Raw genomic sequence first — 13,127 nt, 5'->3', positions numbered from 1 at the left:
AGCAACCCTATAGATACATTCATTAAAATAAAAAAATCAGTTTCCATCTTGTTGACTCGGACGCATGGTGACCCCCGTGTGTCAGAGCAGAACTGTGCTCCATGGGGTTTTCAATAGCTGATTTCCTGGAGGTAGATCACTAGGCCTTTCTTCCGAGGTGCCTCTGGGTGGACTCAGAACACCAATCTTTTGGTTAGCATAGGGTACATTAACCATATGCACCACCCGGGGACTCCTATGTGTGTATACATATATGTATGTATATATGTGTGTGTATATGGATATATATGTACATACATGTATACACATACATACGTATATATATATACATACACATACAGAGTTCTATTTCCTTCTAGCAACATAATTACCAGAGCAAGAGTTGAACTGAATACAAACTCCTTGGTGCTAATAAAGTCCCTTTTTTGTGGAAATATACACAGCATAACATACATCCATTTAACAATTTCTACAATGCATTTCAATGCCATTGGTTACGTTCTTCACGTTGTGTCACCTTCCCCGCTATCTCTACCCATATTGTTTTACCACCATTGACTTAATTTACCATCACCTAAACTTCTCATCTATGCTTTAGAGTTACTGTTGTTAATTTGATCTCACATAAATAATTCTTTAAAGGAGTGCAATGTTCACGGCAAATACTTTTTTACTAATTAGCTAAGTAGTTGTTTAGTTTAAAGATGGCTTCGGGGAGAGCTTCAGTTCAAGGTATAAAGATTTTCTTAGGGCAATAGGTTTGGGGATTCCTCCAGTGTCAATGGGTCCAGGAAGTCTGGCTTCCGTAAGAATTTGAAATTCTGTTCTACTCTTCTCCCTTTTGATCAGGATTCATCTATTGAGTCCTTGATCGAAACCTTCAGTAACTGTAGAGGTGCACTATCTGGTTATTCTGGTCTCATGACAAAGGAAGCAGTAGTTAATGTAGGCGTTAGACCTGCAGTGCAGTTCCTCTTCTGATTCCTGGATCTTCTTCTTCTGGTGCTCCAGAGAAACAGAGACCAATTGTTGTATCTTGGATGGCCACTTGAAAGATTTTAAGAGCCCAGGAACTACCTACCGGACTAGGGGCCAGTACAGAAACTTTAAAAACAATGTTAGGCCCATTGACCAGACAGTCTTCCACAAAGCCATGACTCTAATACTTCGCACTAAAGAACTAATTCCATGAGGTGTTTGGTTGTACCTACATAGTACCAGCAATTGCAGCCTCTTTTTTTTGGTTGCTGTAGACTTATATATAACACAACATTTGTCGTTTTGCCCTTTCTCTGGTGTACAGTTCAATGATATCAGTTACATTGGTCAAGTTGTGTAACTACTACACTTAATTGATGCCAGTTTTCCCATCACTGTAAACAATCTCACTACTTCCCAGATGTTTCTCTTTCTATCTCCCTCCTCCCACCCCACTGGTTTCTATATAATTACCTATTCTTGTCGTTTCACATAAGTACTGTTATACAGTATTTGTCCTTTTGTGATTGACTTATTTCACTTAGCATAATATGTTTGGGATTCAGCCATGTTGTAGCACATATCTGGACTTCATTTCTTTTTATGGCTGAGTAGTATTCCATTGTATGTATGTACCACATTTTGTTTATCCATTCATCTGTTGATGGGCACTGAGAGTGTTTCCACCTTTTTATTATTGTGAATAATGCTTCAATGAACTTCTTTCTGGAAGTTCTGTCTAGTATTGACAGTGTGGTATTGAACCAAAACCCACTGCTGCTGGGTTGATTTCCACTCATAGTGACCCTATAGGACAGGGTAGAACTTCCCCAGAGGGTTTCTAAGGCTATAAATCTTTAGGAACAGAATGCCACATCTTTCTCCTGAGGAGCAGCTGGTGGGTTCAAATCTCCAATCTTTCAGTTAGCTGCCGAGCACTTAACCACTGCACCACCAGGGCTCCTGGTATATTGAAGTGTTTTAATATTATTGTGGAAACCCTGGTGGCGTAGTGTTAGTTACATATATATTAATGATTGTTATATTTTTTTGATGGATTGTTCCTTTTATCAATATATAATGTCCTTCTTCATCTCTTAGGAGCCCTGGTGGCACAGTGGTTAAAGTGCTCAGTTGCTAACTGATAGGTTGGCAATTTGAACCCACCAGCCACTCTGTGGGAGAAAGAATGTGGTGGCCTGTTGCCATAAAGATTTACAGCCTTGGAAACCCATGGGGCAATTCTACTATGTCCTATAGGGCTGGTATGACTCGGAATAGACTCGATGGCAGTGGGTTTGGTTTTGGTTTCTTCATCTCTTATAATATTCTTTGACCCAAAGTCTATTTTGTCTGATATCAGTATGGCCATCCTTGCTCTCTTTGATTATTATTTGCATGGAATATTCTCTTCCATCCTTTCACTTTCAGTCTATTTGTGTCCTTAGGCCTAATATGTGTCTCTTGTAGACCACATAAGGATGGGTCATGTTTCCTTATCCTTTTGCATGGAGATTTAATCCATTTACATTTAAGGTAATTATTGATAAGGAAGGATTTACTTCTGTCATTCTGTTACTTGATTCTTGTGTGTCTTATAATTTCTTTCTCCTGCCTTTCTTGGAATTTCATTGTTAATTTGTGTTAAGTTGCTTTCTTGTGTTGCACATATTTGATTTCTTCCCTCGTACCTTCTGTGTATACTTTTTATTTTCTCGGTGGTTATCATGAAAATTGCAGTTGAGACCCTACATTTACAATGACATATTTTATCTTGATACCAACAGTTAACATAAAAGAGCAAGTAGCATACAATATTAACATTCTTAAATTCTAGTCCTAATTCTCTCTTCCCTCTGTCTCGGTTATTGTATCATTTTTCATATCATTACACATTCTGTGTCTGGTAAGCCAAGTTTGTACTTATTTCTTATACATTTGATGATATGAAGATTGTAGCACATAATAACTAAATTAGCCACTAAAAATACCCTGTAACAGGCCTTTTCATTTGCCCATGACATTACCTTTATTGGAGATCTCCCCTATATTTTTGAAGTTTTCTTCCCCATATACTGGGTCAGATAGTTGTCTAGTGTTCCTTCCTTTCCATTTGAAGGACACCCTTTAGCAGTTCTTGTAAGACAGGTCTGGTAGTAACAAATTCCCACAACTTACAGGAAATCCCTTTTTTCACTGCTTTAGGAAACATTTGCTTTCTCTTATATCTGGGTAAAGGTCTTCAGTGTCTTCTCACTTCTAGGGCTTCTTTGTGGCTTTTATAAGACCCTGGTCTTGTAGGATCCACCACACTTCCAAAAGCTATACAGAGAAAATTTGTTTTGCAACTTTAATACCTTCCAGGTTGTCCTTGACTGATTATATAAACCCTTCCTCCAAATTCTGCCATGAGCTGAGCCTAGCATGGTGCCTGACACAGAGTAGAGTCTCCCAGATATTACTTAGTTGGATTTGAAACTAGACCACTGCATTAGACAGGAGCAGGCAGGCTTGGGGCTGTGTAGGAAGGGCTGTCGTTCTCAGGGTTGGCACTGGATGAGCCAGGTGAGCAGGGGTTGCCTAATCTGTCCTGACACTGGCTGGACAAATTCCCTTCTCCTTTCAGTTTCTCAACGCTTCCTCCTTTAACAATGTGGCTCAAATTTGGACAGGTGAATGTCTGAACAGCCTAGTTTGCAAGGCAGAGCTCTTTCCTTGGGCTCGGAGTTCTTCCATCTACACAGGATTCCAGGACAAAGAACTCTGGCCTAAAGACCTCCTCCCAAGCTCCTGGCCCAGATCCTCACTTTATTGTCATCATTGTCATCTTCATTATCATAATCATCATTGTTACAACGGTAAGAGTAGCAGCTTACATGTACTGAGTACTCCCTGTGTGCCAAGTTGCTTTTATAAACATGTTAAATGAAAAAATGTCATCTAATACAACACTATTATTCCCATTCTGTAGACCAGGACACTCAGGCACTGAGAGCTAGTAATAATGGGGTGGGACCATGAACCCCAGCACCTGAACTCTGGAGGCAAAGTATTTATCCACACACTCACTGTGCTACTCCATGGCACTGCAGTGCCCATCCCTGCTTCTGAGAGCTGAGACTTCAGGTCTCCTTATTTCCTAACCCAGGAAGGCAAATAAGTTTCATTTCTTTTGCTAACTCCAACTGATTGGTAAATGTTGAGATCAAGTAGTGGACCTTTAGAAAAGAGAATGCACAATTTATTAGGGATGGCAGCCAGGGACAAGGAAAGGGAATTGAGGAAGTGAAAGTGCCATGGATGTGGGCTAGGGCTAAAGAAAGATGGCGCTCAGGCTCTAGGCTCCCATTTCCTCTTCTCAGTGGGAATTAATTACGCTGGAATTTGCCCCTTCCTTCAGGTAAAATTCCACATACCCAGAGAGATTAGCTTTATACTTGGAGGCAGCAATCAATAGGATAACTGTCCCTCAACGCACCACTTTTCAAGACACTACAATAAGCCTAGCAGTTTGTTCTAGAAATAGCATTTATACAGTAACAATGGTGGACGGGGCCTTTCTTAACAGTTGTATTTTAGATTTGAACACTGATTGGGTGGGTTCTGCTCATCCTCTTTGCTGATCTAACATATTAATCTGGGAAGATGAGGTTCCTATGATGGCTATAGGGAAGAAATCCTAGGTGCCCACGGAGTCAGTTCTGCCTCATGGAGACCCTGTACACGTCAGAGTAAAACCGCACTCCATAGGGTTTTCAGTGACTGATTTTTCAGCAATAGATTGCCAGGCCTTTTTTCTGAGACATCTCTGGGTGGACTTGAACCTCCAACCTTTCAATTAGCAGCCAAGTGAGCATGTTCACTGTCTGCACCACCCAGGGACTCTGGATGGCTATGGGAAAAGGCCCCATTTATTGCTTCCTAGTCAGAGATGGATTTTAGTTGTATTCACTGGTCTTTCTTGTAAGTATATGGATATTTCTCTATCACTGTCAGCGTTGTACTTCAGGATAGATCTTAAAATGTTCTTTTTGACAATGAGTGCAATGGCGTTCCTCTTCAAGTTTTCATTCCTGGCATAGTAGACCATATGATTGCTCAGTTCAAAACGGCCAATACCAGTCCATTTCCACTCACTAATGCCTAGGATATCGATGTTTATGCGTTCCATTTCATTTTTGATGATTTCCAATTTTCCTAGATTCATATTTCGTACATTCTAGGTTCTGATTATTAATGGATGTTTGCAGCTGTTTCTTCTTATTTTGAGTTCTGCCACATTAGCAAATGAAGGTCCTGAAAGCTTGACTCCATCCACATCATTAAGGTCGACTCTACTTTGAGGAGGCAGCTTTTCCCCAGTAGTATTCTGAAAGCCTTGCAACCTGAGGGGCTTATCTTCTGGTACTGTATCAGACAATGTCCCACTGCTATTCATAAGGTTTTCACTGGCTAACCCTTTTTTTTTTTTTTTTTTGGTTGGGTTTAATCCCTTTCAGACGTAGACTGCCGGGTCCTTCTTTCCTAGTCTGTCTTAGTCTGGAAGCTCAGCTGAAACCTGTCTGCCATGAGTGACCCTACTGGTATTTGAATACCAGTGGCATAGCTTCCAGCATGACAGCAACACACAAGCCCCCACAGTACAACAAACTGACTATGATTCAAATTTACACACCAACCATTAGGGCCAAAGATGAAGAAATTGAAGATTTTTACCAACTTCCGCAGTCTGAAATTGATTGAACATGCAATCAGGATGCATTGATACTTACTGGCAATTGGAAAACAAAAGTTGGAAACAAAGAAGAAGGATCGGTAGTTGGAAAATATGGCCTTGGTAATAAAAATGATGCTAGAGATCCCAGGATAGAATTTTGCTAAATCAACAAGTTCTTCATTGCAAATACCTTTTTCACCAACATAAATGGTGACTATACACATGAACCTCACCAGATAGAATACACAGGAATCAAACTGACTATATCTGTGGAAAGAGATGATGGAAAAGCTCCATATCATCAGTCAGAACAAAGCCAGGGGCCAACTGTAGAACAGACCATCAATTGCTCATATGCAAGTTCAAGCTGAAACTGAAGAAAATTAGGACAAGTTCACGAGAGCCAAAGTACAACCTTGAGTATTTCCCACCTGAGTTTAGAGACTATCTCAAGAACAGATTTGACGTGTTGAACACTAATGACCGAAGACCTGATGAGTTGTGGAATGACATCAAGGACATCATACATGAAGAAAGTAGGAGGTCATTAATAAGACAGGAAAGAAAGAAAAGATCAATATGGACGTCAGAAGAGACTCTGAAACTTGCTGTTGAACATTGAGTAGCTAAAGTGAAAGAAGAAATGATGAAGTAAAAGAGTTGAACAGAAGATTTCAAAGGGCAGCTTGAGAAGACAAAGTGAAGTATTATAATGACATGTGCAAAGATCTGGAGATGGAAAACCAAAAGGAAAGAACATGCTTGGCATTTCTCAAACTTAAAGAACTAAAGAAAAAATTCAAGGCTTGCGTAACAATATTGAAGGATTGTATGGGGAAAATAATAATGACGCAGGAAGCATCAAAAGAAGATGGAAGGAATACACAGAGACACTATACCAAAAAGAATTGGTCCACGTTCAACCACTTCAGGAGGTAGCTTATGATCATGAACCAACGGTACTGAAGGAAGAATTCCAAGCTGCACTGAAGGCATTAGCAAAAAACAAGGCTCCAGGAATTGACGGAATATCAACTGAGATATTTCAACAAACGGATGCAGTGCTGAAACTGCTCACTCGTCTATGCCAAGAAATTGAAGACAGCTACCTGGCCAACTGACTGGAAGAGATCCATATTTATGGCTATTCCCAAGAAACGTGATCCCACCAAATGTGGAAATTATCAAATGACATCATTAATATCACACCGTAAGAAAATTTTTTGAAGGTCATTCAAAAGCAGCTGCAGCAGTATATTTACAGGAAACTGCTAGAAATTCAAGCCGGATTCAGAAGAGGATGTGGAATCAAGGATATCATTGCTGATGTCAGATGGATCCTTACTGAACGCAGAGAATATTAGAAAGATGTTTACCTGTGTTTTATTGACTATGCTAAGGCATTCTTCAACTCGGTGGATCATAACAAATTATGGATAATATTTCGAAGAATGGGAATTACAGAATACTTAATTGTAGTCATGAGGAGCCTGTACATAGATCAAGAGGCAGTGGTTTGAACAGGACAAGGGGATATTGCATGGTTTAAAGTTAGGAAAGGTGTGTGTTAGGGTTGTATCTTTTCACCATACCTATTTAATCTGTATGCTCAAAAAATAATTCGAGAAGCTGGACTATACGAAGAAGAACAGGGCATCAGGATTGGAGAAAGACTCATTAACAACTTGCAATAAGCAGATGACACAACCTTCCTTGCTGAAAGTGAAGAGGACTTGAAGCACTTACTGATGAAGATGGAAGACCACGGCCACAGTATGGATTACACCTCAACACAAAGAAAATAAAAATCTTCACGACTGGACCAATAAGCAACATCATGATAAACAGAGAAAAGATTGAAGTTCAAAGATTTCATTTTACTTGGATCCATAATAACGCCCATTGAAGCAGCAGTCAAGAAATCAGGTGATGTATTGCATAGGGCAAATCTGCTGCAAAAGACCTCTTTAAAGTGTAAAAAAGCAAAGATGTTAACTTGAAGACTAAGGTGCATGTGACCCAAGCCATGGTGTTTTCAATTGCCTCATATGCATATAAAAGCTGGATGATGAATAAGGAAGACCAAAGAAGAATTGATACCTTTGAATTGTGGTGTTGGAGAAGAATATTGACTATATCATGGACTCCCAGAAGAATGAAACAATCTGTCTTGGAAGAAGTACGACCAGAATGCTCCCAAGAAGCAAGGATGGGAAGACTACGTCTCACATACTTGGAACATGTTATCAGGAGTGATCAGTCCCTGGAGAAAGACATCATGCTTGGTGGAGTAGAAGGTCAGCAAAAAAGAGGAAGACCCTCAACAAGATGGATTGACACAGTGACTGCAACAATGGGCTTAAGTATAACAATGATTATGAGGATGGTGCAGGACCAGGCAGTGTTTCATTTTGTTGTACATAGGGTTACTATGAGTTGGAACTGACTCAACGGTAGCTAACAACAACAACAACAGTCAGAGGTGAGCGAGTTCTCAAAGGTGTGAGAGTAGCAGGTGGAGGATGAGTGGTCACTGCCCTTCCTGTTGTGTCCATACTTATTTGAATATTACACTGGCTGTTCCAGTTATTTGTTGCTGTATAACAAATTATCCCAAAGTTTAATGGATTAAACAATGATTTTTTTCTCCCATAGCTTCTGTGGGTCAGGTATTCAGGAAGGGTTCATCTAGGCAGTTGGTCTCTGCTCCACACAGCATCAGCCAGGGAGTCTGGTCTGGAGGCTGAAGGATCTGCTTCCAAGATGATTCACTCACATGGCTGGCAAGTTGGTGCAGGCTCATGCTCAGGAGCTCAGCCAGGGCTGGGACCTGGGGGCCTCGGTTCCTCTCCACAGGCTGCTTGTGCTTCCTCACAGAATGGTGGTTGGGCTCTAAAAGCAAGCATCCCAAGAGAGGGATAATAGAGGCTACCATTTTCGTATGGCCTGGGTCCAGAAACATGCATAGTATTACTTCTCTTGTTTAAGCAGTCACTGAGCCCAGATTCAAGGGAAGGAAATATAGAGCTCGTTTTTTGAAGGGAGCATTGTAAAAGAATATTGGGGGCATGTTTTAAAACATCCACTCTGGGGAAACTCTAATAATTGTGTCATTCAGAAAAAAGAGGAGTTCATATCTTAACATCTGTGTAGTTAAGATGCTCAGAAACACAAAACACGCCTTAGGTAAACTGTAGCTTGATTTGTTTCTATGTGTCCTGGATAAAATCCATAGCCAACACCTCCTACTACATATTACTACTCAACATGTCTGAGAATGGTGCCCTTTAAGTTCATGTGGAGAGAGAGAATAAAGAGCATTGTTTCAATGTCTCTCTTCCAGGAAGGTAGGCTCTGATGGAAAGGAGAGAGCTAGAGATAGAGGTTAGCCAGCAAATGTGACTCCTCTTTTGAGCAGGGACCATATTGAGAAGAACGGATTAGATTATTGGGTTGGACCTGCCATATTTGAGAGACCTGCCCAGTCTATGGGCTTTGATTGAGCACCTACTTTGTGTAAGTTGCTGTGTTGGGTATGTGAGGCATACAGAGATGAATATGAAAAGGTCCCTGCACAAACACCAGAGAGAAACTAGATAACTGGGAGTTGCTAAAAATCAAACACTTATACTCATCCAAACACTTCACCAAAAGAGTAAAAAGACAACCTACAGACTGGGAAAAAAATTTTGGGTATGAAAAATCTGATCAGTGTCTAATCTTGAAAATATACAAGATACTGCAAAACCTCAACCACAAAAAGACAGATAACCCAGTTAAAAAATGGGCAAAGGATAGGAACAGGTACTTCACCAAAGAAGATATTCAGCGGCTAACAGTACATGAGGAAATGCTCATGATCATTAGCCATTCCAAAACCTAAAACCAAACCCAGTGCTGTCGAGTTGATTCCGACTCATAGCGACCCTATAGGACAGAGTAGAACTGCCCCATAGAGTTTCCAAGGAGTACTTGGTGGATTCGAACTTCCAATCCTTCGGTTAGACCTGTAGAACTTAACCACTACGCCACCAAGGTTTCCCATAGCCATTAGAGAAATGCAAATCAAAACTACAATGAGATAGCATCTCATCCCAACAGGGCTGGCATTAATCCAAAAAACACAAAATAATAAATGTTGGAGAGGTTTTGAAGAGGCTAGAACACTTACACACTGCTGGTGGGAATGTAAAATGGTACAACCACTTTGGAAATTCATTTGGCACTTCCTGAAAAAGCTGGAAATAGAACTACCATATGATCCAGCAATCCTGCTCCTTGGAATATATCCTAGACAACTAAGAGCCCTCACACGAATAGATAGATGCATACCCATGTTCATTGCAGCACTGTTTAGCAAAAACATGGAAATAGCCAAGGTGCCCATTAACAGATGAATGGATAAACAAATTATGGTATATTCGCACAATGGAACACTACACAATGATGAATACGTGAAACATCTCATAACATGGAGGAATCTGGAAGGCATTATGCTGAGTGAAATTAGTCAGTGGCAAAAAGGACAAATACTGTATGAGACCACTATTATAAGAACTCAAGAAAAGGTTTAAGTGCAGAAGAGAACATTCTTTGATGGTTACGAGGGTGCGGAGGGAGAGAGGGGTATTCATTAACTAGATAGTAGACAAGAATTATTTTAGGTGAAGGAAAGGGCAACGTACAATACAAGGGAAGTCAGCACAACTAGACTAAACCAAAAACTAAGAAGTTTCCTGAATACAACCAAACACTTCAAGGGACGGAGTAGCAGGGGCAGGGGCTTGGGGACCATGGTTTCAGGGGAGATCTAGGTCAACTGGCATAACAGTGTATTATGAAAACATTCTGCATCCCACTTTCATAAGTGGGGCCTGGGGTATTAAAAGCTAGCAAGCGGACATCTAAGATGCATCAGTTGGTCTCAACCCACCTGGAGCAAAGGAGAGGAATGCAGAACACCAAAGACACAAGGAAAATACGAGCCCAAGAGACAGAAAGGGCCACATAAGCCAGAGACTCCACCAGCCTGAGGCTGGAAGAACTAGATGGCATCCGGGTACCACCAATGACTGCCCTGATGGAGAACACAACAGAGAATCCCTGATGGAGCAGGAGAAAAGTGGGATGGAGACCTTAAATTCTAGTAAAAAGACCAGACTTAATGGTCTGACTGAGACCGGAGGGACCCTAGATGTCATGGTCCCCGGATTCTCTCTTAGCCCAAAACTAAACCTATTTCTGAAGCCAACTCTTCAGACAAAGATTAGACTGGAATATAAGACATAAAATGATACTGATGAGGAGTGTGTGTCTTAGCTCAAGTAGACACATGAGACTATATAATATGGGCAGCTTCTGTCTGGAGGCACGATGAGAGGGCCAAGGGGGACAGGAACTGGTTGAATGGACACGGGAAATACAGGGTGGAGAGAAGGAGTGTGCTGTCATATTGTAGAGAGAGCAACTAGGGTCACATAAAAATGTGTGTATAAGATTTTGTATGAGGAACTGACTTGAATTGTGAACTTTCACTTAAAGCACAATAAAAAGAAAAGAAAAGGTCCCTGACCTTTATGCAGTCACACTGTAATTTGAGAGGCAAGTCACAGATGTTTGAAAAGGGACTTACAGTATAGTGCCCTGAATGTCAAGATTGAAAGCAAGGACTTTGGACCCACTACACAACTTGGACAGATTACTTACATGCTGAGCCTTAGCTTCTACATTAGTTAAGATGGAGATACTAACAGTACTTACCTCATAATATTGTACTATAAAATTATCATATATTTCTATATGACATACTGCTCTAGATGCTCAGAGAAGGAATGGTCATTGAGAGCTGGATTTTCAGGAAAACTTCATGGCAGAAGCCTTATGTCCCATTTCTATCTCATTGCCTTCGATATGGCTTCATACCCACCACCCCATTAGTGCTGTCCTCAAGGATACCTCCAGACTTTATCCTTATGATCTTTGCTTCAGATTTCGACATTATAGACTGCCTTTTCCTTTTTGAAATTCTCTCTTCTGTGACACACTCATTGTTCTCTCATTTCTTGAATGCTCTTCTCTGTCTGTTTTCCTGACTCTTCTTGCTCTTCCTGTCCCTTAGAGGTAAACACTTCTTGCCGAGGTTCTATCCTTTTGACAGTCTTCTACATACTTCCTCGGGAGGGTCTCACCTTTCCCTACTGCTTCAACTACCCCCTTTATATTTATAGTTTCCAAGTCTGTGTCTCCAGAACTCCTCTTTCCTGAGCTCTGTACACATATTCTAACCATGTTTTATCCATTCATTCAAGAAATGTTCTCTGCCCTTGTGGAGCTTCCCCAGCAGCCAGGGAGACTGTCACTAAGCAGTCAGTCACACCATTAAGGACTGACTTACAATTGTGGCAAGAGCTACAAAGTAGAAGACATGTCCACCCAGGAGGTTGATTTAATTCTTCTTCATGGTCAGGAGAGGCACCTTGGAAGAACTGGGGTTTGAGCTGAACTTTGTTGGGTGAGTGGGTAAGAACAGAGGAAAGGGGAGGAGAGGAACTTAAAGGATTCCAGGCAAAGAGGGCATATGGGCTGAGGGCCCGAGTCACTAAAGACAGGGCAAGTTGGAAGAACTGAGAAAAGGTCCGTGTGGTTAGTACGCTACAGGGAAGGTCATGGGGAGGGTGCTGTGAAATGAGGCCAGAGATAAGAAAGGACCTTATAGGACATGCCAAAAAATGTGAGTCCATTCAAATGACAACAGGAGGCCCTTACAACTCTGCAAGCAGAAGAGTGTGATTGTATTTGTACTAAAAGGTCACTCTGGTTGCTTTGTGGAGAAAAGGAGGCAATGGAGTTGAAGTTAGGAGGCTACTGTGAGAGTCCAGGTAAGCGATTATTATAGTTTGGTGCAGGGTCGTGGCAGCAGAACTAAAGAGGCCAGATTCTAGAGGCATCTAGGAGGTGAAATCTCCAGGATTTAGCAATAGATTAGATGAAGGAGTAAGGAAGAGGAAGGTCTTAAGGATGATTGTTGGGTTTCTGGCTGCATCAACTATTCATGGAGCCAGAGAGCACTCGAGGAGAAGCAAGGCTGAGGCAAATGATGTTGATTTCATTTCTTGCACATGTGTTGGAGATGACTCTGAGGGAGACAAGTGGAAAGATGGAGTAGGAAGTTGAGTATATGGAGCTCAGAAGACTGTCTGGAATAGAGATGTAAAGGTGGGAGTCATTGGCATAGGACATGATCTAGAAAAAGAAGTACAGACTGAGAAACAGATAGGGCTCTGAGGAAGTCCAGCATTTAAAGATCAGCAGGGGAAAGTGAGGGGTAGCCAGAAGGGTAGGAGGAAAATAGGGAGTATGGCGTCTCAAAAGGTGAGGGAAGGGAGATTAGCATGAAGACATCCAAGACAAGTATTACAGAGAAGTCAGGTAA

Source organism: Elephas maximus, chromosome 3, assembly GCF_024166365.1.
Source record: "Elephas maximus indicus isolate mEleMax1 chromosome 3, mEleMax1 primary haplotype, whole genome shotgun sequence".
NCBI lineage: Eukaryota > Metazoa > Chordata > Mammalia > Proboscidea > Elephantidae > Elephas > Elephas maximus.
Note: the sequence above shows the minus strand (reverse complement) of the source record.